This window comes from Melospiza melodia, chromosome 1, assembly GCF_035770615.1.
Source record: "Melospiza melodia melodia isolate bMelMel2 chromosome 1, bMelMel2.pri, whole genome shotgun sequence".
Classification (NCBI taxonomy): Eukaryota; Metazoa; Chordata; class Aves; order Passeriformes; family Passerellidae; genus Melospiza; species Melospiza melodia.
This window is the reverse complement of record NC_086194.1, coordinates 134023644-134051468: the sequence shown is the minus strand read 5'-3', so window position 1 is coordinate 134051468 and position 27825 is coordinate 134023644. Positions and strand designations below refer to the sequence as shown.

The window sequence follows — 27825 nt, the reverse complement described above, 5'->3', positions numbered from 1 at the left end:
TCTAGAAATGGAATCTGTTCTCATTCTTCACAGGAATGACTGCTTCTCCCTCCTAGAAAAATGGTGGAGCTGATAACCCGGAGCTTGCATGGGATGTGGATATCTGTTAAAGGCCTTCCTTTAAATCAGGTATGTAAAATGATTTCTCACAGCCCTGGGTAATGCTTTATCATGGGGACTTTCTCAGGATCTTGTTCAAGGGACAGGAACACAATTTTGATCAGCTCCCTGATAACCAGCTCAGATTTCTGTTTTCCCAGACTTGGACCCTACTTGTTGTTTTACCATCTGCAGAAATTACTTGGGAAAACTTAGAGTTTAAGGTTTTAGAATATAATAATATTTATAAAGCAAGATGGAGGTTTTAGGGTGGAGGCTGGTTCTTCTTCTTTACCTTCTTTTTCACCTTCCTCTTCATGCATTTGGGTTGTATTGTGTAATTGGATTAAAATGTCTGCATTGCAGGCATGGGTGGTTGGTTATTGAGTTAAAAGTAAAAATAATTTAGGTGTCATTCCTCAATTGGAGAGTTTATCCTTAAAAGATCTTGTAAAGAGAGACACATCTCCATTTTTACCTTGTTAAACTACTGTAGAACTCACAGCTTGTGACACTGTAATATAGATAAGAACTAATAAACATCTGAGTCCAAACAAGAAATACCATCTTGTGATTTAATCCCAACCTTGACAGAAAAGAAGCAAAGAATCCATTACTTTTCCACTTACAAAATGTCATCCCAGAATGTACTTCTGGGACTGCAAGACTGCTTGCACTGATAGATCTCCAAACCAGTGGAAAAGCTGCTTCTTTAGACAGAAGGACAACCTGTAGGGGAATAGGATATAAGAAAATAAAGATAGTGTAGAAAGTAATCTTACCCCTAAGGAGTTGCAGCTGGGCCAATTGTCAAAGATTAGGAGCAGGCCTGACTTTAACAGGCCACAACTGTAACCAGTGAGAGGAAGAGTGCTATAAAAGAGCGGGTAGGTTGGTTGAGAAGGGAGCTGGAGTCTGTTGCCTCCTTTGTGAAGAAGAAAGTGGTAGTGCTCTGTGGAGCAGTTCACAAGAAACAGCAAGAAGGTATGAAACTTTTGTGGTAAGGAGTCAACAATATGGAGCCCCTGCAATAAGATGGCAACAAAAACCTTTCTCTCTTTGTCTTGATTTTGGGCAAGGACCTGATTTCAGATCTGCCTCCTGTGGAAACATACCAACAACAAAACTCCTGAATATATTGCAGTGGGCCTCTCAGTCTCTTCTGCAACAGCCTGACACACTGCAACAGGTATGTGACCACAAATCTGCCTCTTCCAAGGTGAGTCCTTCGGGCTTTTGAGCGTGTGGTTTTCATCCTTGAAATATTTCATGGCAATGTGGGAAGAAGTGCTCTAATTTAGAAAAGCAAGGTGCTATTCATATGAAATATGTTTGTCTTTAATAACTTTAAGATTAAAATGAGAAGAATTAATATTATGGCAATACAGTATTTGAATATTCCAATAATAGCTCCATATGTTCTGAGCTATTAACCACTTCCATGAAATGTTGCAAAGATAATACTTTTATAGACAACGAAGTGGAATTAAAAATGTAATTCTAAATTACATTGTGGGGTTCTAAGTTAAAGGGAGTTAAACTCAATGGCTTTTCAGACCTTTCTTTTTGTTAATAAGCATAAAAAGCTTCTAAATATTTTTCATACCAAGTGAAGCATTCAGAGTTCAGCAATGCTAATGACCACAGGGAGTTACGCTTGTGAACATCTCTTGCATATAAATTAATGGCTCCTCAGGAAATTTGACAGTAGTTAATATTTCAGTTGTGTTTATAATTTTTTTGTTAGTGTTCTGAGAGGAATTAGAAATACAATTAATTTTACTGTTCTGCTGAAGGGTTAGTTCATCAAAATTAAGTGATGTGAGATCTGCCCAGCTCTCTGAAGCCATGCAGCCATTCCCATTAGGGCTTGTTTCTCCCTGCCATCAAGGTGGTTCTGCCCAATGTCTGGCTGTCATTTTGGATGTCTATCTGGAAAGCTGGCTTGCAAATATTTTATTTTCACAGCTTGTCAACCACTCTTCGGAAGATTGCTCAGAAAACCTTTTTCCACAGAGTTGTAAATAGGTGTAAACTGCTGGATAGAAATTCAAGGGTGGGGAAGAGTGGAAAGGTATAGCCTCAAAAGTGATTGGCAACTGGCAATACTGGAGTGTTTGAGTCTGGCTTTGCTATATAACATCTGAGATCTTTCTTGTGTACTACTAAATAAATTTTAGGGTATTTATGATATAAATGACGATAAGTTCAAGAGATAAAGTTTTGTCATAAAGATGTGTGCTTTTATTGTGGTAGAATTCAGGAGCTAGAAATTCTGATAGTAACAGACACAGAAGCTTTTGAATCCCTTACTGCAAATTATAAACTTCAATAAAAATAACTTGGATGATAATGCAGATAAGTTTATCTTTATAGGAGGGAACACAGGAAACCAAACGTATGGTTTCTGAACTATATTATTAGAGAAGAATCATTGAGGGAAATGTAAGCTTGAGTTTGAGATTACTCAATCACTGTATTTCAGTCCCTGAACAAAATGAGGAAATGGGAAGAAGAAACAAATGTGATTAAAACTATGGGTAAATAGCCTGCTCAAGTAGGAAGAGATTATGTGATCTCAGCAAATATCTTGCCAAAAGTGGTGACACCAACCCATTGAATTCAAGGCTTGCAAATAGCATCATGTTGGAGCTCAAAGAAGAGACCAAAGGGGAAAAAACTGAAGAGCATGAGCCTGGAGATGAACAAATATAACCAGATGTGCATTTTGTTGTGAATGGCCTGCAAAAAGCCTGCTGGAAAATGGTGCCACCACTGGAGGAAGTGCCATCAATCATATGGGATGATTTCTTCACATCAGCTTTTTTTTACCAAAGAGATTGATGACATCCATTCTGCCAGCTGCAGGCATAGACTAAGGTCTGCTGGTGCAGAATGGAGGCCATGAGGCAAATATATATATATATATACATACATATTTTTATTTTCCTCTTAATCAAGATTAGCAGCTGGATTTTCTATACTGATAGCACCTTTCCCTCATGGGAGTGTCAGCTTTATCTTCTAGTATAAAGTGAAAGTGTTTTGAATTTTTGCATTATGCTAGATATGAATCAGCCAATTTTCTGTTTCAAGAAAACCTTCCTTGGTGTTCACTGCAGATGTTTTAGTACCCAGGTTTTGTAAAGTTGTGCTTCCTAAGCTTGGAAAAATCCTATGTGCCTGTGTTCCCTTGGCATCTAGGAAGCACATAAGTCTGTTTCTTACTCATGCCAGCAGGTTCATGATACGGTGGAATGAGATCTTTAAGGAGGTTATTGAATTTCACCCTGGCTATTGCAAGCTGCATTCATATTAGACAAAAGAGTTGAGGGAAAATGTAGGTTTGACAATTTCCTTTGTTTTGTAGCTGTAAGACTTTGCCAGAGGTTGTGCTCGGAGTGTGCTTCCCATCCTGTCACTTACCCACAATGTTCAGCTCCACTCTGAACTCCAGGACCTCCTTTGGGTGTTCTTATACAAGAGCTACAGCTTCTGTGTGTGAAGGACTTGGATTTCTAAAAACATAACCCTAAAGGATCCAAAAGGACAGAGAAAATGGGACTTCTAATGCAAGAGGCAGAATGAGGAATGCTCAGAACCTCTCTTTACTTAAAGAAGGTGATGCCATATGATAGTTTCACTGCACTGAACATCCTTTTTGCCTGAAAAACTAATTTTGTTAGAAATTTAACTGGAAATGACTTCTCTCTGGTATCTTAATTTCCTTGCATTCATTGGAAGCTGCTATGTGGAATTATGTGTGTTGATATATTTGGGGCCTTTATTGCAGATGCTCTGTGCTTAACTTGCATGAGGAGTGGGCAATTTCTCTTGCACTTTTTCTGAATTCTTTTGGTGAAAACACTAGAAATTTTGATAGTACTTGACAGGCCTGGAATAAATGCCATAAAAATCACCTCTTTAGTTTTATATTATTGCTGAGTTTTTAGATTCTATAGTTCTTTCAGAAAACTTGGAAAGACCCACCCCCCCAAAACAACTCAACCCCCCTTCTATTAATTTATTATCCATGAGTAAATGGCTTCTGATTTCAGTGTCAGGAGGCAACAAACTCTAGAAGGCTCAAGAGAAGTGTCACAGTGAACCTGCATCTAGATGTGATCAGTGATTTTCTCTTGTAGCTGATGACCCTTTCTTTTTCCCCTCTATGAAAAGACCAAATCAGAAGAGGGTTACAGGAAGTACAGAGGCTATTTGCAATACTTCTTTCCTCCTTTTTCTTCTTCTTGTTCATGACTTCTACATCCTAAATAGGTTTTTAAAGGTGTCCTCTGAATCATGCAGGCACCAGTGGAAAAATGCAAGTATCTGTTACACACTTTAAGGTGTGATGTGGGAAAAGGTTGCAACTTTTTAAATGGTTGCTGTTTCAGAGCAGTAAGGGAAATATACTTTAAAATATCTTAGGCATTTTATAGATTCATAAAATATATTGAAAGCTATGCCTAAAATTTACTGATTCACAATGTTTTTTGTCACATGGGAATACTTAAGGTAGAGAAATGTAATACAAAATCATCTGCGTAAAAATGCTGTGCCACATGTCTCATGTATTTATAATGCTTTTAAATACACCATAAATATTGTTATTTGAAATGGGATTGTTTTATCAATGCTTAAGGTTTTTAGCTGTGATTTTCTTTGGCCTGGGGTTTGCTCTGGGCAGCCATTTCAAGCAGAAGAGCCATGTGCAACTTTTCAGGTTATTTTCTATTGAGTTTGCAGTAAACTGCAGCCTGCTGCAAAAGCCTCTGGGGAAGAGTTGCACAACCTTATTGTTTAAGTCTTCCTTCTGTTTTATCATCTAATACTACTAGAATGCTTTCTGTTCTACTGGCTGAGAGCAAGGGCACCAAGTTAATGTTATTGCAACTTTTGGGGCTTGCTGGGCACTAAATGGATTAGCTGTGTGGGGAGAAAAGAATTGCAGAGACATTTTGCATGGCTTCACAAAGAACATGCACATTTAGCCTGCAATTCTAATGGTGCAAATGGTAGGTATTTGCCTTGCTCTATTTTCCAAGCCTGTTTACAGCTAGGATTCTGCCTCAGAGCAGCTGCCTTGTGGTTGCCACTTGACACCATGCCGACATCAGGTGTTTTTCTTTTTGAACATTCTCTAACTTTTCCAGCCTGAGAAGTAAGCCGCCTGCCAATCAGGCTTTGATGGTATCAAGAGGGCATTGTGGAAAACTTGATTGCTTGCTCTCTATTGGTCACCCTCATCCCTTTCCCCAGAATTTTCTATTTTTGGTGGGATAAAACCTTTTTTTTGACCTTATGTGAAGTGCTTTGTTTTACTGGCTTTGCTGTGTGTGCTGGTTCTTGAGTTCAACTTCTGTGGTACTGAATTCTTCACCAAGCAGACATTCCAGAGAGTCAGAATATTTGTCTCAGAGTATGAAATTGCATTAGGAGACATCCTGAACTTGGTGAAATATTCAACGTTGTATGTGAGCTGCTATTCTGCACTGTTAAAACCTTTCCTGAAGGGATTGCGCTTAAAAAGTGTGTCATGGCCAAGGAAAACTCAAAAATGTGAGTGATCCAGGATTCCTAAGAAGCTCTCAGGGTATACTTGTTTCTGAAAAACAAATATAATATTGGTACTAATATGACTTGATCCCACTCCTATCACTCATAGCTCAGTTGCTTGAAACCTCTAAGTTTTCTTTACTCTGAAATGAAAAATGCTTTCTTAGACCATCATTGACATCATCCTCCATTTTTCAGTTTATTCTTCCTTCAGAAAGTTGACCAAACATTAATTTTACTACATAAGGAAAGCAGTCACTATGGTATTGAAAATAAACTTTTCAGTTGCCTTTAAGTTTGAAACCAGAAAATAAATGAGCCTAGAACAATTTATCTTTTGCAAAGCTAAAATACAGATAAATTTCCATAGTAATAACAAACAATAAAGGTTTTTTGACAGAAGAAGAAATCTAATTTCTTCATTTCAATGGATAAGTCTTCCATGCATCCTCAGTTTGTTCCGTTTCAATTTTCATCTATTTCTGCCACGCTGTTTCTTGCTTAAAGCATTCTCTTGTTTGACGAATTACCCTTAAGCAGCTTGTGGACCTACTAGTGAGCATTAAAAGCATGCTGGGAGAATTCTCATTTTTCAAGAGTGTTCCGGGTGTTTTTCTGTGGCAGGTAGTCTGTTAAGCTTTTCAGGCTTAAGAACAAGGGTCAGCAATCTTCTGCCAAAATACTTCCCATCTATTTCAGTCTCAATTGCATCAGGGGTTGTCATTTAAGCATGGTTTTCTGCTCAGGCTCTTGTAGCCAGAGTGAATTTTAGAATAGTGATATTCTTATAGCCTGAGGGTATTTCCAGTCCAGACAACTTCAAAAATTTCTCTGAAAAGACTGCAAAACTTAAAAAAAACAACCCCAACCTAAAAAGCTGAAGAGTCTCATGTAGGTATGCCTGAATAAGTTAAGCAGAGAAAATAATTATATAAGGTTAATCCTAATGAAAATTCAAAATTCATCCTTGTTTTCTTTCTCTTCATTACAGCATCAGAATATGGGACAGCATCTGGGTTATCTCTCAGGAAAATCAGGTGGCTCTTCAGCTTTCAGAAAACTGAAAAGCAGTGGTTTTGGGCACTCCTTTTCTATGTCCTTCTTGATGAGAGCTGGAAAGCAGAAACTTTGCCAGATGTGCTAGGTCATGTACGACTGCAGGATTTCCTTCTGCAAGTCATTGTCTGGCTGCTATGGAAGGATGTGACTGCATGGCAATGGCCTGCAGTAGTTCTTGTCAATAACCTTTGAAAAGTTGACCTTCTTCAATGAAATCCAACAAAGGAGCTATCAGTGTTTCAAAGAGCTGAGGGAGCATGGGCAGAGGGGCTTGGTACTGATTGCTTAAGGCACTTTTCCTGCCTGAGGGGTTTGTCTTCCCCTGTGACAATGGCTTTCCTGGGTAGGCAAGCCCTCATTCCCTGCCACAGATATGGCTGGGCTGAGCATCTTTAGGACGTCTGGGCTCATCTCACTGATGAGAACTGGGAATGGAAATAAAAAGGAGCTGCTTCTGCATGGGTGTTAAATTTTTAAAGTATTTCAGCTGTTTCTGAAAAGTGTTTTCTGTACTGGGTACCTCAGTCTGTGCCTGCAAACTGTACTCCTTCCCACTCTTCTCTTCTTCCCAAAACTCTGACATAGCACTGAAAATACCCAGAAATTCCTCTCTCCTGGGCCTGCTGTGGGAACTCTTCTATCCTTTCATCTTATTGGATTTTTAAATTATCTTTTGAGGGTGAGAAATGCCCATGTTTAACTCCAAGTAGGTGAGACTTTGAACTTTCTGTCTGTTGGTTGTCAGAAGTAGTTCTGCCTTACCTTGTGACTGCTGTATCTTATCCAAATGGATATTGTGGTGCTGTGTATTGCCTGAAGCTCTTCTATCTTGGCCATCATTAGCATCCTTACAGTCCCTTTCTTTTGCAGCTATTTTATTGCTGCTGAAAAACAGAGATGTGGGACAGTGCCTGAAAAGCCAGTTGCACTCAGATCTCCTGATGAGCGTCTGACTTCAATTTTGTGTCTTCAAAAGAAAGTCATTGCAATCTTGTAGCAAACTGAGCTTCCCTGAACTGCACTGTGATCATCTTAACATAAAAGCATAGTCCAGGTTTTTGGTACAGCCACAAACTCCTTTACAAGAGCCAAAAAGCAGAAGGCAGCTTCTTTTAAAAGTCTGAGCCATGCAGGACAACAAGGCGACTGATTGATGAAGTTCTGTTTTTTCCCTCTCACATCCTCTGTCCTTATGACAGCAACAAAACCCCCAACTCATTCCTCTAAAATGAATCTGGAATAAAAGATGGAAATGATCTTTCATCTCAAAATTGTGAAGGGGCTTTGAAAGCTTGCATTAAAATCCCTGTTGTGTCTCTGCCTTGACAGGCTGTAAAGGCAGCTCTCCAGTCTTTTATAACAAAGTCTAAAAAAGTAATTCATAAAGCATTTCTTCCTTGCTCCAAAAAAGTGTTCAAACACACTGAGACAGTCAGTCCTAAAGTTTCATCAGTACACCATTGATCCTGACATGACTGGCTGTTTAATGTTAACAAAGGGTTACTAAGGTTTTAATTTTTAGAGGAAACAACTTCTCAAGGTCTTTTGAACTTTTTTTTTTCAGTTTTGTCAGAAAATGTATTTCAAAGGGCTTGTGTCCTGTAGAACAGAAAAGAATTTATTACACTTACCTCTAAATGCCTCTAAAGTTCAACCCTCGAAATCACAGATTCAGAAGAAAATTTACTTACCCCAGAATAACAAAACAGTGAGTTGGAGCATTTGCTGTATTGGCAGCCAGTGTCTTGGGCTTTTGGGGCAGAAGAGAAGGCTGGGTGTGGGTATTATTCTGACCTGGCTATTTTGTTCTCAACTCACTGTGCTGATGGAGGCCATGCTGATTAGATCCTGCTTCAGAGCTGTCCACTTGGGCTGATGATGCCTGTTTGCTCTCAAAGGCAGTACATGGACCCAACCTGCTCTGATCTGGGGTGATGTTTTTAGCACTTCCTAATACAGGTAAGTGACTCTGAGTCACTTTTGATTTCCTGCCTGGATGTCTGCTGTGGGTCTGTTCTCATACAGCAGTGTAGTGTTTCCCCTTCTCACCTGTTCCATTAGTCACACTCTAAACAAAATCTCATTTTAACAATATTCTCCTAAGTCATACTGAGTTTCAGTTGAGAGTTTCTGTAGAGTTTAGCTATATTAATATCCTGGTTTCAGCTGGGATAGAATTAGTTTTCTTCCTAGCAGCTGATACAGTGCTGTGTTTTGGATTTTGTAAGAGAATATGCTGATAACACTGATAGTTTAATTGTTGCTAAGCAGGGCTTACCCCAAGTCAAGAACTTTCCAGTTTTCCACACTCTGCTGGTGAGCAGGTGCACAGGAATCCAGGAGAGACAAAGGCTTGGACAGATAGCCTGAACTGGCCAGATGGTTATTCCATACCAGAGGTCATGCTCAGTGTATAAACTGGGGGGAGTTGACCAGGAGAGGACAATCCCTGGTCAGGGTGCTGAGTGATTGTATTTTGGATCACTTGTCTGTCTTAGGTTTTAACCTTCTCTCTCTCTTTATAGCCCTCCTTTTCATTATCCTCCTCCTTCTCCATCTACATCTCTGTCTTCTCCTTCACTAAACCGCTCCTATATTGGCCCATGGTTTCTGTCTCTTTCCAGTTCTCCTCCCCATCCTACCAGGGCTGGGGTGGAGAGTGAACGAGCGGCTGCACGGTATTTAGCTGCCAGCTGGGGATAAATCATGATAATTACATTTAGAGAGATAATTCTGGCTCCATGACAACACCAGCTTTCACAGCCTCAGAGGAACTGAGTGCATCAACCTGAGAAGGCAGCTGTGGCACTGCAGGAGCAGAATAGCCCCAGGCAGGTGGCCTGTCCATCCCTGCAGTCTCAAAGTGACACGTGCCAGCAGCCTGCGCACTTTGCAGAGCTCAGGGCTTGCTGCAGGTGCATTTATGCTGGTTTTGTGCCAGTTGCAAGCTCAGAAATAAGACTCCTAGATCCCACAGAACTGCCCCAAATCATTCAGTTCCTTGGAATGAAGCTGTCTCCATTTTGGCAAAATTCTCTTTACTTATTTCCTCAGCCAACAGTTTCACATTCAAGTGTCTCAGATGTTTGCCTAATCTATTTTCTTCTCTCCCCAGTGGTAAACAATTGTCAGGCTGGTGCTGGGGAGATGCTGGTTACTTGCACACACTGAGGGGCAGTGGCAGGGGAGAAGCTTTTCCCACTGGGGACAAATCATGCCTGTGACTGCACTCACATGGAAGAAAGGCTGGAGGGGAGTGCAGCAGGAATGCGGCTCAGATAGGAAGCATTGAAGCCTCCCCTAATACTGAGCAGTCACTGTATACTGTGGGGCTTTTCTCTGAACTGAGAGCAGCCAGTGTATGCCTCAAAGTGTTGAAACATCTTTCTGGATGGTGCAAAAGTAATCTTTTATTTCTGCTTCCTTTTTCCTTTCAGTTTGTCTTGAATGCCATGGCTGTAAAGCATGCTAGTTAGGACTGTCAGGTGCAATTTTTTAAAACTGGTTTATTATTTTTCTTTATTTGAAGGAAGGTGACAGAAAAACCATGTAAAGAATATGATTTTCATGAAGCCAGAATTGAACACCGTTACACTTTTGGAAGCTTGGGATAGACAGAATGGCATACTTGAAATAAAAGGGAGAATGGCTACTTACAGAAAGAGGGTGGGTTTGGATAAGAAATGAAACACTGAGTGTGGTAAGACACTGAAACAGATTGCCCAGTGAAAGTGGGCATTTCCCCATTCCTGCAAACGTTCAAGGCCAGGTTGGATGGGGCTTTGAGCAATTGGGTCTAGTGGAAGACGTCCCAGCCCATGGCAAGTGGGGTGGAACTAGAGGATCATTAAGTCTCCTTCCAACACAGACAATTCTGTGGTTCTTTGAAAAGCTGCAAGCTTTTTTAGTGCTGAGACTCTACCTCTCTCTTATGACATACAGGCAGAACTTCATAGAACACATATCACTAAAACTGTGTCCTTAGAAAACTTTGCTGTTTACATAAGCACATTTTAAAAGATATGCCTCAGACAGTAATGAGAGGTTGCAGTGTGTCTCAGAACACAGAATAATTGTTTTAATTATCCAAGGCAGTTCTTAATTACTGAGTGCTCAAAGAGAAGGGTAAAAGAAATATCATGCAATTATAATTAAAGGGAATATAAAATACACCTACATAATCAGAAGTTTGATTTAATAGCAAGGGAAATATATTGTTTATTAAAAAATTGAAAAACTGAAGTATCAAAAATGAGACAATGGCATTCTGTAAAGAATCTTCATGCAAGGAGGCAATATGAATGGATATCCCTGTGTTTTTGGTGTTCCTGTTAATCATGCTTTTCCCTTTCCTTTTGCTTTTCATTTCACTATATTACCTGCACTTTGTGGTCAAAAGGGTCTTGGGTTGAATTAATGCAACAGCCAAGTCATAAGTTACACTTAAGCTCCTGTGCAGCAGGGGACAACTCACAGAAATTCTGTCAAGTTTCTGTTCATTGCCTTTAGAATGTGACAGGAGCAGTTTATGCAAATAGTGCTTTTAGCTAGTTGAAAAATTGCTTTTACTAATGTGTTTTCCTGTTTCTGCAGATAAAGCATTGGCTGTTGATGTGCAAAGTGCACCACTCTGTCTAAATGTCCAACTTTTTTATAAAAGAATATCAGTCCTTCAGATTTCAAAATACAAATTGCTCTTAAAATATTTCTTAAACTGGATTGTTTTTTACTGTTTTGATTAGGTCTTATTCTTCATATTCTAGTAAAAGTTTTCCTATCACTTTTAAGAATAACAGTGACCTAGATATGGTTCTGAACTTTGATTGGTATCATTGCATGCAGGTGTACAGGGATATTGAAGGACCAATTTTCTTTAAACTTAAATCAAGTGAGCAGAACTTCTGGCAAGAAAAATGATAGTGCTGTCTTCCAAGTTGTTATTGCTATTCCTTTTTCTAGAAACGTTTATAGGAACTTACAAACAACTGCAGAGTTGTGGGTTTGGTTTGTCTGGTCTTCAATAGATTGTTTCAGAAGAAATTTATCTCTCTGTCTGAAAGTTAAATTAGACTGTTTAGTTAGAGCACTTGTGTCTGACTTTGTTTATTTTAAAGATGAATAAAATCTTTCCTACACAAACTTTGCACAACAGGCATTGTGGTAAAAATATTACCTGTGTGAAAATATATCTGCAGCTCAGTTTCAGTCAGCCAAACTCCTGTAGCACATTTCCTGCACTCAAAATGATTTTGTCATCCTGTTCACCAAATAAAGCAGGCATCCTCAGGAGAACTCTATCATTTTACTCAAACACATAATTATGGTACCCAGAAGACCTGTCTGGAGACTATGTAGATCATCTCAGTTTTGGCATTTTTGATGTCGAATTATTGGATCTGGAAACTAGAATATTTTTGTCTGAATTACTTTGTGTGGAGTTATTCTTACTGTTGCTTTTATTATCTTTAATTTTCATTCAAACTCCCCCAAGGTTAGCTTGGGGAGTTTGAATGAAAATTAAAGATAGCTCCCCCTCTGTTCTATCAAATAACTCTGGCCCTCAGGTAAGTGTCAAAATGTGATGGGGATGACACAGGGACTACTCTGACATTTTCCAGGGCTTTCAAGTAGGGGCAGGCTGACAAAATTTCTTCTTCATCTGATATCCTCAGCTGAGAAAAACTGGATACTGAAGTGTATCCACTGAAGGATTTGGTTTCCATTCCTCTTCACCATCAGGATGAGAATCACATGCACAGAAAATGATTCCTGGCTTGGGTATACCACAGCTGTAGCTGTGCAGGTGCTTGGCATTCTGGAAAACCTTGTTTATAGTTCAAGTTGTCTGAAAACAAGAAAGATGTGCATTTTCTCCTACTGTTCCTTACATGACAATGGAAATAAAATAGACAAAAATCCTCTTTTCCTAGCACTTATTTTGTGGGGAAAAGCTTTTTTTCAAAACTCCAGGGAAACCTGGGGCACTTTAACTAAAGACAAATCAACCCAAAGCAAAAGCAAATGTTAATTTAATTTTGTGTTCTCCATACAACTGATGGAGAACACACATCCTTGTTGAGGAATTCAGACTGGCTCAATTATACTTTCTTTCCAAATTGGCCTTTTCTTGCTGGTAGAAAAAAAAACAAGGAACGTGAATGAATCCAGGCCAAAATCAGTGTTTAAATTCCTCCAGGATAACTGTTTTAATTCAAAAGGTTGAAACAAGTTTTGAAAAAAGGTATCAGACTTGATGTGTTTATGTGACAAATGTAGCCTAGTTGACCAAGATTCCATATTAGAATCACAGAATAATTTGAGTTGGCAGGGACCTTAAAGATAATGATAATTTGTTCCTAAACACCCTGACATGGGCAAGAGCACCTCTCACCACACCAGTCCTGTTGCTCAGAGGTCCATCCAGCCTGGCCTTGAACACCTCCAGGGATGGGAGGCAGAATAATCTTTGACCTTCTTCCAGAAAGATTTTGGAAGTTAGGATGACATGAGAGTTTTCCCCTTCCTCCAATTACGAGTAGCAGAGAAAATCAATCTGTTGGCAGCACACTGTCAAGTTCATCTGTTTTCTTGCATTAACCTAAAAGGCTACCTTAAATGAGCTGCCTGATGTTGCAGGCAGGTATCCAAAAACACCTAGGTACTTTTTGGGTACCAAAGGAGGAGACCTGCAGGCTGTGAAGGACTGCAGGCTCTGTCCCTGGCCGCTGTGCTGAGTGGATGTTGTTGCTTTCAGTAGCTCTAGAGCATCCAAGGTAAAGCTTGCCTGAGAGCAGGGCTGTTTGCACCAGGGAACCATCAATGTGGTCCAGGGGTAAGTAGTTTGTCATTGGTAAGTGGTTTTCTAATAGAATAAATCTCTGCTCTTTGGGTGATACGAAGCTTATTCCAAGAAAATGTTCTTGAATTTAAACAAACAGCAAAGGATTTACCTGTGTATGTATGCCTTCCCTCCCTCTTATACTGCTATAGTGTGGTACAGGGCCACATTCTCTGGTGGCTTGGGCCCTCTTCAAACAAAATGTGTGTAAAATCATCAGGCTGAATTAGAGTATCTTGAATTTTGTGAATTTGTTCAATCAGCTGAACTTAGCTTGATTTTTAGATCAAAAAAATCTGAAATTAAAGATGGGTTATTGATTTCCTCTTGTTTTATCAGCCAGGTTAATTCTGTTATGCACCAGAATTCTTTCCCAGTGCTAATTTTAAATTGGGTCAAAATACCTACAACTGCAGGATAACATTGTGGTGTCTGTGCAATAGACAGGGATAATGTCTCAGTACACCTCAAGCTGCTGGCTTGGTACAGAAGCGGGGTACAAAATTAGATTTGTACCACAAAGGGAATTTTTCTAGGACTTAGTTTTCCTGTATTATAATGTCATTTTAATGTAAAAAAACCAATACAAACTAATTTAGCACGGAGCTGGATCTGACAAACTCTGTCTTGAACAACGCAACAAGCAATGAAGAATCAGAGCAGGGTTTTGATCTCCACTCTTTACTGTCCCTGTCCCATCTTTTATATCTGGTTTTCCATAAATAATGGCATTGATATATGTTAATCTGTGTTTTAGGTACTGAACTCCCTTTGAATACCCTGAAGGTGGTTGATAGGATTTTATCTAGACTTGTTTTTTGGATCCTAAACTTTGGCATGGCCTTGAATCTCAGCAGTAGAATCTGTCCTCCTTTACATATATTTCTATAGCAAGAGATTTCATGCATTGCACTGGTTTTTATTTTTTTCTTGACAATTTTACTGGCTTATGAGTTACTGGAATTTGGCAATGATTTGCAGTGATGAGATGGACAGCAGTCAGAAGATGGCTCTGACATGTGCAATAATTTTGGCTAGTAGGCAGGGTAGGGCTCTGATTAAAGGCTTAAGATAAACGGATGTGATTTACCAAGAATCTAATGAACCTTATTATAAATATGGTGTTATTAACATTTTTCATTTTTATTTCAAAGACATAAAAATAATTGAATCTTGATGAAGAGTTAATTTATTCATGCTTTCTGCTATCTTTCTGTCAAATTTTCTGTATTGTCTTTGTACAAACACAGGGTGATTTTTCCTGTACAAATAATGCCCTTGTAAATTTTAATAAGGATCAAATGAATAAAGAAGTTACTTTACTGTTAGCTTGATGAAAAAATGATGAGGCCTTCATCTTAAGATTACAAGAGAGTTAAGTGAAGTTAATGAAGGAAAATTACATTATACCACACTAATAAAGGAAGTTCTTAAAAGCCCAGAATTGTCTGGTACTGAGCAGGAATCCAGTTGAGAGAAGGAATTTTACATGGACAGGAATTGCAAAGCTTGTGACCAGCAACTAACTAGTGGCTTTTGGGTGGAGAGAGGTATTTCAAATCCTGCTTCTCTCTACAACCTCAATCTGGAAGACATCCTGCTTTATGTTTTCCAGTGGAAAGGTTACCACCAGCAGACCATTCCCACCATTTCTCTGCTTAGCATTCAAGCAGGAGGAACTCGGCCTGGGAATTGCCTGTCATAGTGCTTTGAAGGCTGTATTAGAGCGGCATGTCTCACATTTTGGTGCTGTCCTGCTCAAAATCCTGACTGCTGGCAAAGAAGAATGACATCTATGTAAAAGTAACCCAAGAATTTATTTATTTTACACACACAGAGTTTTGGTTTTTATCCCTTTTCTTGGGGTTATGTTCAACCGTCATGGACAAAAGATTGGTGGCTTCACCTAGGGGTTTGGTGTGTGAAGGGCTCCTACAGCAGATTGTATTTTTCTGAAGGAATTTGGAGTTTGTCGTCCTGGATACTTCTCCTACAACCAAACTCCACCCTGGGGAACAGCCTCCTTGTCCTCCAGGAAGCAATCAAAGCAAGCAGAAATTTCACTAAGGTACTCAAAATTATTGCTTATTTTGCATCTTTGTTTCAAACTTCTAATCTCACAGCAAGGTTGCTACCCCAGTTTTGTCAGCTCTGTGAGAGACTATTGTGCCTCCCAGACCCATAAATAGGTGTGGGAGAGGGGTGGGTCTTGTACCACTCAGGCTTTTGCCATGTTCCACACCTGGATTATTAACACCAGCTTGAATTTGACAGACAGGGAACCATCCTGCAGCTGTCACTCTGCTCCCCGTGCTGCAGCTCCACAGGACTGAAGAGGATCCAATTAAGGAGCTGAGCTCACAGATTGCTGGGGCTTATCTGGCCATATCTCCATTCCCAATCCCTCTCATCTTAAACAAAGGAGGGCTGAGAGAACTTTCTTGGAGTTCCAGTTTTTTATTTAGATGTTATTTTCCTTATTGCCAGAGTGACTCCCAATTATAGATATATAAATTTGAGTGTACACATACGCACACATATGTATCTCTAAAATCTCTCTTATTTTATTTATGTTAAACAGCCATCAAGCTTGAAAAGAGACTTTCCCCAAAAATTATACTGGAGATGACTAAATTCTCAAAGACATTCAAAGTGCCTAAGACTAATACTGGAAAGTATCCAAACATGGTTATTGCTTTCATCCTACAGACATTGGTAGGGGTTGAATATCTTTTCTATGAACGTACCTGTTATGGAATATGACCAATAAATGTGAGTTGCTGAATCTGCATTGTAATTGGATCATTCCCACTGGCCACTATGGGTTATGCAACATTTGGCTTTGCTTTCCTGCTTTTTGTCTATATGGACAGTGGTTGCATCCTGAGGGATTTTATCATTGACACGATTCAAATTAATTTTCTCTTGTATATGATAAGGATAACTGCTGCATTGGGAGATCTTGGTGTGATCTAAAATCCCAAGCAAGTTATTTCTAAGGGTTGCAGCACACACCATGAGCAAACTGCTTGGTAGTGGCTCTAAAAGTGCTATTAGAAATAGCAAAATGCAAAATTCTTCATACAGTTTTTATTGAGTGATATTTCAAGGGGTTTATAATTGCAGTTCTGACAGCTGTTTCTAAGATTAGCAGTAATCTTTTCTCCCTCTTTTGTGCATGACATACCAGTACAATCCTCATAAAGTCTATAATGCATCTGTTAAATTTCTGGGTGAGGTGGCACAGTATAAATAATTAATCCAGGGAGAAACAAATGTTTAACAATATTTCCTCCCCTATTTAGAAAACCACATTTTCTCTGTATAATAGAGATTCATTGGCAAGAGGCACACCAGATACTGAATCCACTTGTGAATACACTTCCTGTCCTCCAGATTCAGCTGAGGTGATGTTGAAGCAGGAGTAATTAATTTTGACCAGCTACTGAAGTCTTTGTATTCAGAATCTTTAGCTTGCTCCTATCATCTATGTATCAAGAATTGTTCCAAAAATTCTTTTGCCATCAATATGTCTTTGTTGTCATATATTTAAAAACATTTCTGTGAGGCCTTAAATTTCAGGATACATTTCTCAAATCTGTCTTCAGTCCTAGGTAAAAAATAATTGAAGTATATTTTTAAAATCTATGATGATACCCCTCCAACAGTGTTATGTCAAGGCAGCAAATCTTCACAACCAGGCATGTTTTTTTTTCTCACAGCTCTTGTTTACTGGAGAAAGATATTTTGCAGTTAGCAAGGGTGCAATAATTTGTAGTGAGTTGGTTGCTCTGATCTAATTTTTCTGATAATCACTAATGATGCACAAGGCAGTTTTCCCCATTTTCAAAAGAGACCAAAGTCCCTCAAAGTGTGAATTCTCTCAGAGTTCAGGTGCACACTCAGATAATTTGTTGTATAATTTGTTGTAACACAATTTTTCATCATTGAAATTGAGCCCTAATGAAAGCTACATGCTCAGCCTCTCTTGGTCTCTAAGTGGAAATTCTGTTGTTTTAGGGGGGCATAATTATTGAACACTTGAAACTTAGATACTATTTTGACATTGTAAGGTACTCAATACACCTCTGTCTGTTATTTTAGGAGGTCATAATTGCTGAATCACTAAAGCTTAAGGAAATAATGTGATATTTTTGGGGAAAAGTTATAGTTGTCCTCTTGAAAAAATGCAAAGACATGAAGTACATCCATACATGTGTGACTATGAAAGCAATATCTAATTTAATTTCAGATATCCACAGCACAAACATCTTGCTTCTTATAACAGCTTTTCTGTGTTAAGACCTTAGGGTAGCATATGCTACTTAAACACTTTTTAAATACAGAGTAGTCTGTTGGGAAAGCCTCTATCTTTGGGATTTGTAATGTGTTCCAGCCATACAAGAACACGCAGTCCTTGCAATGACCAGATGAAATTGTTATTATTATAATAATCATTATTATAATAATTATAATTTTCATAATCATCACTATCACACAGTGATTGTACGAGGACTCCTGTTCCAAACAAGTGTAAGAGAAGTGAATTCTGGAAGGCCACTAGGATGGTAATTAAAATGAGAATTCCTACCAGCAATTGCTGCATCATGTGGCTGCCTTGAGTCCTGTTCTGATGCCCAGAGCTGTTCAGGGTGGTGCTGAATGGCTGTGAAGAGGAGCTGCCAGCCTGGATCTGGGTAGTGCTGTGCCACGCCCTATTGTCTCCTCTGCCAAGGACCTCATCTAACTGGCAGGTGTGGAATTGCAGAAATAGGTTTGAAAAGACATATTTTCTGATGTTTATCAGAAAATTAGAAAGGATCAGCAAAAGGTATCTAAAATAAGAGAGTAGTGCAGAGATGATCCTGAGAGAGATGTTTTGCTGGTTGCTCTTCCTCTGGTCTGTCTTTACTGATCTGCCTGCTCAGGCTCTCCTTAAACAGATAGGACCCTATTAGTTCAAGAGTTACTCACCACAGAAACAATGAATGAGGTCTATGAGAGCATAACAATGAATTTTCCTTTCATCATAAAAAAACCCCAAATCTTTCTAATGGGATTCAAGGTTCTGCAGGATGGAGTCTGTCTTTCCAGTTTTTCTTTGCTTTGTTGTCATTGTTTTTACAAAATATATAAAGTTTATGTTTTCTTATGGGACAGAAAAGGAATAGATGATCAATTTCTTCAAATTAAAATGTAAAATTCCTACCGTAATGTAGGATTTGTAGCAGGCTTCCATGAACATTCATGCTTACACGGATCTAGACTGTTACCCCAGTAAAGTTGATACAGCTTGGTGGAAATAGATGATATTCAGCACTGGAGGGGATGGTTTCCCCTTCAGTTCCTTCTTTCACACCAGTAACCTAGTCATTTAAATGGTACCAAAGAGTCCATACTTTTTAACTGATGAAATGTGTGACATAGGGTGTGAAATTGTCGGACTAAAACAGTCAGTTTATCTGTTCATAGCATCAGAGAAGCAGCTGTAAAGAATAGTGTTGGGAACCCTGGATGCTGAGAATTTTGAACTTTCTATGTTTAAAGGTATAGACCCACAAGAAAACACTGCATTTGACTTCAGGCTGTCAAGAAGGCTTCCAAAATTGATTGATAGTACTGGAATTATGGGTGTGTAGTTGGTTAGAAGTGTGTAATATCACAGGGTAGAAAACTTAGAGTTTGGGATTCTAGAATATAGAAATAAATATGAAGCAAGATGGAGGTTTTAGGGTAGAGGCAGGTTGTTCTTCTTTACCTTTTTCTTCTTTCTTCTTTATGGTTTTGTGTGATGTTTTGTAATTGGGCAGAAAAGTCTGCATTGGGCAGAAAAGATCCGGGGGCTTCCAGGGATCAGTTATTGGATTAAAAGGGAAAATAATCTAGGTGTCAGTTCTTAATTGGATAGTTTAGTCTTAAAAGACCTTGTAACAAAGATTGTGAGCCATTTTGTGCCTTCTAATGAAAAGCTGCCGGACTCACAGTAGTGAGACTGTTTTACTGATAAGAAATAATAAACATCTGAGTCTAAACATGAACTACTGTCTCAAGTGCCTTCAATCCAGACCCAGAGAGACCAATAACTGGTTTTACATTCTGTCTTTTTATCTATTTATTGGAAAGAAATATTCCATATACTGGAAAAATAAATAAGATGCATTTAAAAAATATTTGATTGATTATGTTTAATATGTCATTAATATGCTTTCTGGGCCAAGGGTTTACCTAAGTCTTCTGTATGTCTCTATTTCAATCATTAAAAGCTGCATCCATCAATAATTACTTCTCCCAGCATTTGCATTCGAAGCACAGTCTGGACAAAACTGATGCATGCAACCAGAAGAGTTCACAGGAGGTCACTTGTCTGCCATTAGTACTCAAATATTAGCATTTTCATGATGAGAAACTTTGACTGCACAGTGGTAACAGACACATAATGTAGTCTTCATACTTCATCTTGTATATTTATGACTGTTTTAATTATTGACCCAAGTTTACAAGCAAAAGCTGTACAAAGGGAAAATGTCTTAATGCTCAGTGCAGTGCTTTTTCTACAAAAAGCAGTGACCAGGTGACAGGAAGGGAACATGCTATTTTTGAAACAAAGAGGCAGCAGAATTGTCCATTATCTTTTTTTGATATTGAATAGGTAGGTCATCAAATCCCTCTTAATAAGCATAGAATCCTTCCTGGTAAGAGGAGGCTTCAGGAAGATCTAAGTGCAAACAGTCTCGCTGAGGCTTAATCTTTCAACAGGTCAAAGGAGAGTAAAGCAGATGCTGAATATAAAAAGGAAAATAATCTCCCTTCCTCAGTGCAACATCTGCTCCTCTTTATTTGCCAGAGGCTGCCACACTGCTGCTTCCCACAGTTAATAAAATGAACTAAACAGATTGAAAAAGTTCACTGCTATTTTTTCAAATATATGTATTTCATAGCTTTAAAACTGTATGTGAGTGACGTGCTGAGAATAAATTTCAGAGAGCCTATTTACAGAGAGGCTGAAATTAAAAAATTCCTGTGTAAAAAACCCTGTTTGCAAAGATGAATGTGAGTGGTCAGCAAAGAGCAGGTGGATAAGGGGGAGAAGAACAGATAACACGCAACAGTTTAAAAGAAAACTACTTGATGAAATAAACTCTTTGAATTAACTGTTTGTATTGAGGAGTCCCTAAAATGGCAGTTTCTAAGGAATTTTTTCTTTCTTTGGCCAGGAAATCTTCACCAGTTCCATGTAACAAAACCTAGAGGGGACTTGTATACTCATAATATTAAATAATGAGCACTTGAACTGTGTTACTGTACTGGAGACCTCTGGAAAAAATTTACATGGGAAGTTGCTGTAGTTTTACTTACTCATAGCACTGGAAGTGAAGGGAGATGAAAGAGTGAGGTGAACTGGGAAAAAAGGGAATTCAGTAAAAAGTCACTGGATTACAGTGAAACTGTGAGATATGCAACAATTTTAAATGCTGATTCCATGCATCTTTCTACAGAAAAAAAAGTTCGTAGTAGTACATATATATTTATCTATAAACCTCCTAAATATATAATAAACTATTAACTATTAATATATTTTTTACACATATTACTTATATCAAAATTATCTCACACTCTGTGTGTCTCTGTATACCTATGTTTTTCTGTTTAAATGCATGAAAGTGTAATTGAGGAATAGCTTCCCCAGTTCCTACAGCTTTAATTAATTTGGAAGGTAAAGCAGGAAAACTAATGATATTCTTTCTGGCAAAGAAACACGAGACTCGATAAAAGCAAGAACACAACCTAGTAACAAACATAATTTTGTTTACTGCTCACTAGCCTCCTGGGTTTATTGTACACACAGATACAATATTTCTAGGGAAGAAGCAGCATTTTCCAGCCCCACATGGTCTGTGCTGTAATGTGTCAGGACAGAAAACATTTCTTTCCCCTTCCTCTTCTCCTTCTTCTTCCCCTTCCCCACCTCCCAAACCAAATGGTAACAAAATTAAAATGAAATTGAACAGAGCTATAGTTCTCTTTAGCTATAGTATCTAGAACTATCAGTTGTATTTATAGGAAATGTGAACCTTCCTCCAGAAAGGTTTCTCTGGAAACCATGAACCCCATCTGGGCTGAAGTATTGATTCACTATATTTGATCCTATTAGAGAAAAACTCTGTTTGGGGAAAATGACAGTCCCTGTTCACATAATCATGCTACACAATTCCTTCTTTTATGACTTGCAATTTCTCTCTCAGAAGTTTCCAGTTCTTACTGAGATAGAATAATAGAACGGCCAGACACTGGGCACTGATTCTTTACGCATTTTTTTCTCCCAGTTACATCTGATCATGGAATGTATTATTGTTTTCTGTTATTATTCTGAAGTCAGAAAGGTGCATGGGCAGCTGGTCAGACTGGGAATTAATCCATGGTTATGATGCTGGTTTGGGTTTTGCTATTTTTTTTTTTCTTTTATAAGTTCTCTGTATTCTTCGGACATATATTTGTACCTTTGTAGCCTATTGTATTAGTGACTCTTTTTCCTAGTACTTTTCCATGGCCTTTCCCTAGGCAGAAATACAAAACAAATTCCAGAGCTCCAAGCCCTGGGGGGTACAAGGCTCTGTGCTATCTTGGTTTTTCCTGGGAACCAAGGCTGGGAACAGCTCTTGGAGATACATTCTCATGGACAAAGCACAGCTAGTGCTGAATGGGGGGCTCCAGAGAAGGGGCTGACCTGGGGGGGAATTGCAGCACCACTTGTCCTCCTAATTGGTGCTTTTTAGCGATTATATTAATTTTCTAAAATCTATAAATTGCTCATCCCTGGGTGGGGGGGGGGGCAGGGGTAGGCCTTCAAATAAATATTCTCTTCAATCTCTCTCAGTGCCACTTTCAGTTTTATGTGGCTTTTGTGTAGTCTTGTCCAAGGAACAGATGGGAAGGAAGGAAGGAAGGAGGTGGGAAGGAACAGATTTATGCTAAAATATGGAAGAAAATGCAAATATTGAGCTTCTTCCACAAGAGGATTGCTGTTTAAGAAGCTGACCTGTGTGGAGAAGACCACTCAGCCTTCCCTTGAAACCCAGGGCCTGCCAGACAGCTACAAGGCCAACTGGGGAGCTGTAAGGAACCAGTACAACTAAAAAGGGAGCTGTTAACCTTAAATTACCCTTTTTCAAACTAACACTAGATGGATATGAGGTCTGCTGGAGACCAGTGATAACTAGATAAAATCATGACAAGAGGGTTGAGGAAATAGCCAACCAAGTGCCAGATCAGTGATCATCCAGAGAAGCCCAAGTCATGGTGGATCAAGGCTGGGAAGGTTCCTTCATGCCCAAGGGAGAGAAGAAGCAGACACTGACCCTGGAAAGTGAAGTTGTCCTGAGTAAGTCATCCACCATCACTGGCATGGATACATTCTGCAGCCACCTCCCAAGCAGGATTTCCCAGGTGCTGCCCCATGGAGCTGATGGTGGCAGGAAAGGTGGTGGCTGTGCTCCTACAGGCAGGTTGGTGACTGCACTTGATGTTTGGATGGCTGCATGTGCCATTTTCACATCAGGTCACAGAACTTTTGTGTGGAAAAAGACCTCCCCATTGTCACCTCTGAACTCTTCTGTGCAGTCTGTCCCTTCATAAGCAGAAGACTGAAAATCATGCATGTGGGATGAATAATGCAATTACAAAAGGAAATTTGGGTGGCATTTTGTGCTTTCCCACAGCTTAAAAGGGAGTGTTCTTTATTAACAGTAAAAGAGGACAAGTTCACTGATATCTCTAGTGGCACACCTGACTTTTGTGTTTGACCAGGGCAGCTGATGCCCAGCAGGGCCAAGAGCTGGGCCCCACCACGTGGCAAATGTGATCCTTGTACTTCTTCAGTGCTGCCCCAGCGCTCCTTAGAGAAAGCCACCACAATGCAGAATGGCTTGGAGCTGGGCAAGGACAGGAGGACACTCCCAATCCAAGTGGAGGCTGAGCAACAAGTCCATTGTATGGGGAGAAGACTGCAGTAAACTCTGTGGATCATCTGATATTGAGAATTTGATTCTTTTTTCAGCGCAGAAGAGGTATTTCTTATTTATGTAAAAAAGCACTTGGAAAACTGTTTGTCCTAAAGCAAAGACATTTTATTTATTGAGCAGGTTCTATACAAACTGATGTTTTTACAGTAACATTGATTTGCCCAGATTTCAGCTTAGATTCTCAGAAAGAATAAATCACTGTCATTTCTAAGGAGCTACCTATGCTAAAGCTTCACTTTCCTTCAAACGAGCAACTTCAATTCACACTGGCTCTCAAACTGTCCTAAAAAGTCACAAGTTAATATCTCAGTGATATTAATATAAATTTGGTTTGAATGGTGTGCATGGTCTTACGAGTGAGGAGAATGATCTTAATTACATTATTTCCTCCCTTTCAGCACTCTTCTTACTAGAGAGAAGCAGAAATAGTTCTGCAGAAGTGATAGACCTATGTCTCAAATTGAATGTGGTGTTCGCTAATAATAAAGGTGAAAGCAATGGATTATAATTAAATCTGTTCTGTGTGAGTGGATGTGGAATTTTAGAAGGAAAACCTTAGAAACAGATAAAATCCATTTTAGCAAGAGGAACCTTTCTCCTGGGAATTTGCAGACCAATATATTTAATGTTTGGAAGACTATCCGTTTTAACTTCTGCTTTATTCACTCAAGTGCTGGGTTAAAAAAGAAAAGTCCTTCGGCTGAAACTGCTGTGTGATAAGGGAAACTTCATCTTGGTATTTATGTTAGCCCTACTCCAGTTTATGGATATCAAGTTCTCTCAAGGACTATTAAAGTCAGAACATAGCTTTTGGCTTTTCAGAAAGAATCTTTTTTTGTTGAACCTTTCTACTGCACTTTTGGTTTAGAGGCTCTTCACCTATTAGTTAAAGGCACCTCTGAACTTCTCCAGAAATGCAGGTTTTACAAAAAAGGTGGGTGAAAAATTTTGAAACATTTTGTTTTCAAGAACCCTGTCTATGTGTCCTCCTTATTACTCAAGGAACTTTACTGTTACTTAAATTTGGCTCTGTGGCCTAAGAACATGGGCTGAACATAACTGTGTATTTATATACAGATATGTGTGAGTATATCTTGGTTACATAACTGCTTGAAGTTGTATCTGTGGGTGAGAAATACACAATCAACTTGCCATAAATAAACTGCATGTTATCAAATATTCATAATGAATTCTAAGTGACACACTGTGCCTATCAGAATGGGAACGTTTAATTTACATTGACAGAGCTACAATAATGGAGACGTGTATAAATGAATTAACCCAACTTTCTTTCTCTTCCAGAAGCCCGTTTGAATAGTCCCAGCCCAAAAAGGTACCCCAATACCCTGTGATCAGCCTGTTCAGGGGGGTGTTGTTTGAGAACTGGAGCTCCTGAAGGTGTCGAGGGCTGATGCTGCACAAAGCTCTGCTTGGCCCAGAGCAGATGGACTCACTGTGGATTCAGGAGCCTGGATTGGCACTGTCATTGCCTGCAGCCTGTCTTACCGGCTGTGGACGTGTTGGACCCTGCTACAAGCCCCTGTGCAGGACATGGGGAAAATCTGGTTTTGTGGTCAATTAAAAGCATTAACTTTATCTAGTTTCTGAGGAGAAGGCAGAAAGACGCAGCAGAAAGTAAAAATAAACTCACATTGACACAAGGTCTTAGCACCTGCTTTATGTAACTGAGCTGAGGTGACACAGCTGCAGTGGCACCTGTAGTTTATGTGACAGTTCCATAGGCTCTAAACACAGCTGGTTAATTTAAAACCCCTTTGCTATCTGAACTGATGCATTAGATGTGTTATGGGGTGTACTTTACATTCAAGGTTTGTGGAAGATGACAGAATGACAGTCCTAGACTGTGGAGTCTGCTAACTTAAAAAAGGTGCAGGAAGAAGCCAGCCAAGCTTCCTTTTTTATTTTTATTTTTTATTTTTATCTATATTTATATATCTATATGAACTTAAGTCAGAGCTGGAACATACAGATCTTTGGGAAATATTTTGCTACTCTGGTAGCAAAATAATGTCCACAGGAATGACAATATGCAAAAAACATTTAAATTAGGAGAATAACTCAGTGCTACCTAGACAGATTAGAGCTGGAGACAAAACACTCTAAATGGCATTTAAATTGAAAAAATGCAAATGGGAGTGGAAGGGAGGTTGGAAAGTTCCACATGAAACACAAATCTTGAAAAACATAATGTCAAAAAATCTCAGTGTGACATTGGGCAGCAGTTTAACTATGGATGGTGATATTATTAACCCTTTGTAATCCTGTGATATTTGATTATGACAAATCATACAAATGCAGAGAAAAACTAGACAGATTTCTGCTGGTCTAAAGGAACAGTAAAACACTCTCAGGTGTTTTTTCTACTTAACAGATCTGCAAATGTGGTACATTTGACAGTTTAAAAAGAATGCTTTTAGGAAACAGGAAGGAAGAAAGGACTAACTTGCAAGTACAAACCATCTGCATTATTACATGTTCAGCTAGATCAGAAGGTGGGCTCAATGATCCTGAGGGGTCCCTTCCAACTCTGCAAATTCTATAATTTCATTATTCTAAAACTTTATGATATTAGGTTTATTTCAGTTAAAATTGGATTGATTCTTCTGAAGGTAAAAATGCAAATGCCATCTGTAGTTTGGCTGCTTATGCACTGCATTATCTGGAACAGTGTTTGATGATTATTTTAATTCAGGCTACAGCATGTTTTTAGCTTTACCTGAGTCTCAGATGCTTGTAATGGCAGCACAGATGTACAACTGGAGATATGAAATGCCTGCTTCAGAAAGAATGTCTCCTCTCTTTACAGACATTTTCTCCTGAGTCTTAGCAACATGGGGTGCCTGGGCAAAGAGCAGTTAATTGATATTTTGGCTCCAGGGAAGCAACATTTCCAGTGAATAGGAATTAGGCCAGAGATGCTGTGCTCATAAATTTGGCCCTTGGGATGTCTCGAGTCTGTGGAAGGAAATTTCTCTGGGCACCAAGGAAAGCCACAGACCAGCTCCAGACTCAAACCCCTTGGTTTCACTATTATATGTGGGTGTAAAGAAGCGTGGTAGACTGTTTACCACTAAAAGAAAAATAAATATGTTTAATTTCAAAAGATCTGCATATGGTGGAAATTGTGTTGTTGAGGCTTCTTAAATCAGAGCGGTGAAATATTAAAGAGAATTATCCTGCCTGAACAACTTTGTTGGGTGCATGGATTACTGCTTGATCAATTTTGCAACTAAAAGGGCATTTGTTCAGATTAAATCCAATTTCTACACCAAAAAGGATAAAACTTGAGGGGTACTGAAATAAACCAAATCCAGTCCAAATCAGGAACTGCAGAGTTTTATTATAAGAGAAGGTCATTTGAGATGTTTGTATATATAAATTACATAGAGTTATGCTGAGTGAGAGATGCCACTCTCTACCAAGGAAGTCAGCATGCTTATGGCACCATCATACCAATTTGCTCTTTCAGCTGAGAGAAGAAAAGCAACTGAGCATTTGGAATCAGAACTCTGCTTGACATGAAATTTTGACATGTACAGCCAGAGCTACTGATTTATAAAGCCCTGAATGTGGCACACATATTTTAAGAGGAATCGAAGCTATGTGTGGGCATAGATGTCCCTTTCTCTGCTTTAGTCCAGGATTGATATTCAGGTACCAATTTTGTCAGGTTTCTTCTCCCCAGGCTGACAGGGACCTTTAAAGGGGGTGTTGGTGCGGTGCATTCTCTTCTGAAGCTTGGGGACTGATAAGGTCATGGAGCTAAAGGTTTCTTTTTTGAAGGAAAGGTCTGGACATGAGCAGCACTATTCTCTAGAGCTGTGCTAGGTGTGTTAGCTTGGAGGGCTGCAACACCTAATGATGCCTAATCACCACTGATACAGAGAAACATTAGCCAAGTTATGTTTACAAAGTTTGCACAGATTACAGAATATATAAACTACATGTAGGCACTGTTGTGGGAGCAGGCCTATCATCACTGTATAGCCCTTTCAAAACTTATTTAAAAGCAGAAGGTAGGTACTGCTCTGCTGTGAAATCAGGAGGTAGCCATGTGTTTCAACAGCAATTGACTGTCATTGACCTCTTTAACCAGTGATCTGATGTTTCCTGTGATGAATTCTTTTTGGCCAAACATTTCTGATACTCTTGTAGTGCTGTTGTTTATTCTGCTGTCATTCTTCACAGACAGCTGCAGATGCAACCAAAACTATTTTCTTTTTCCTTTAA

At 39.1% G+C, this 27825-nt stretch overlaps 1 long non-coding RNA gene across 1 annotated transcript; it reads left to right on the top strand.

Annotated features, from left to right (window-relative positions):
• Positions 1 to 32: 32 nt before the first annotated feature.
• LOC134430275 (uncharacterized) lies at positions 33 to 27825 on the top strand. The gene is made up of 3 exons (XR_010030788.1): positions 33 to 129; positions 1179 to 1288; positions 24877 to 27825. It is a non-coding gene; the product is annotated as an uncharacterized LOC134430275 (long non-coding RNA).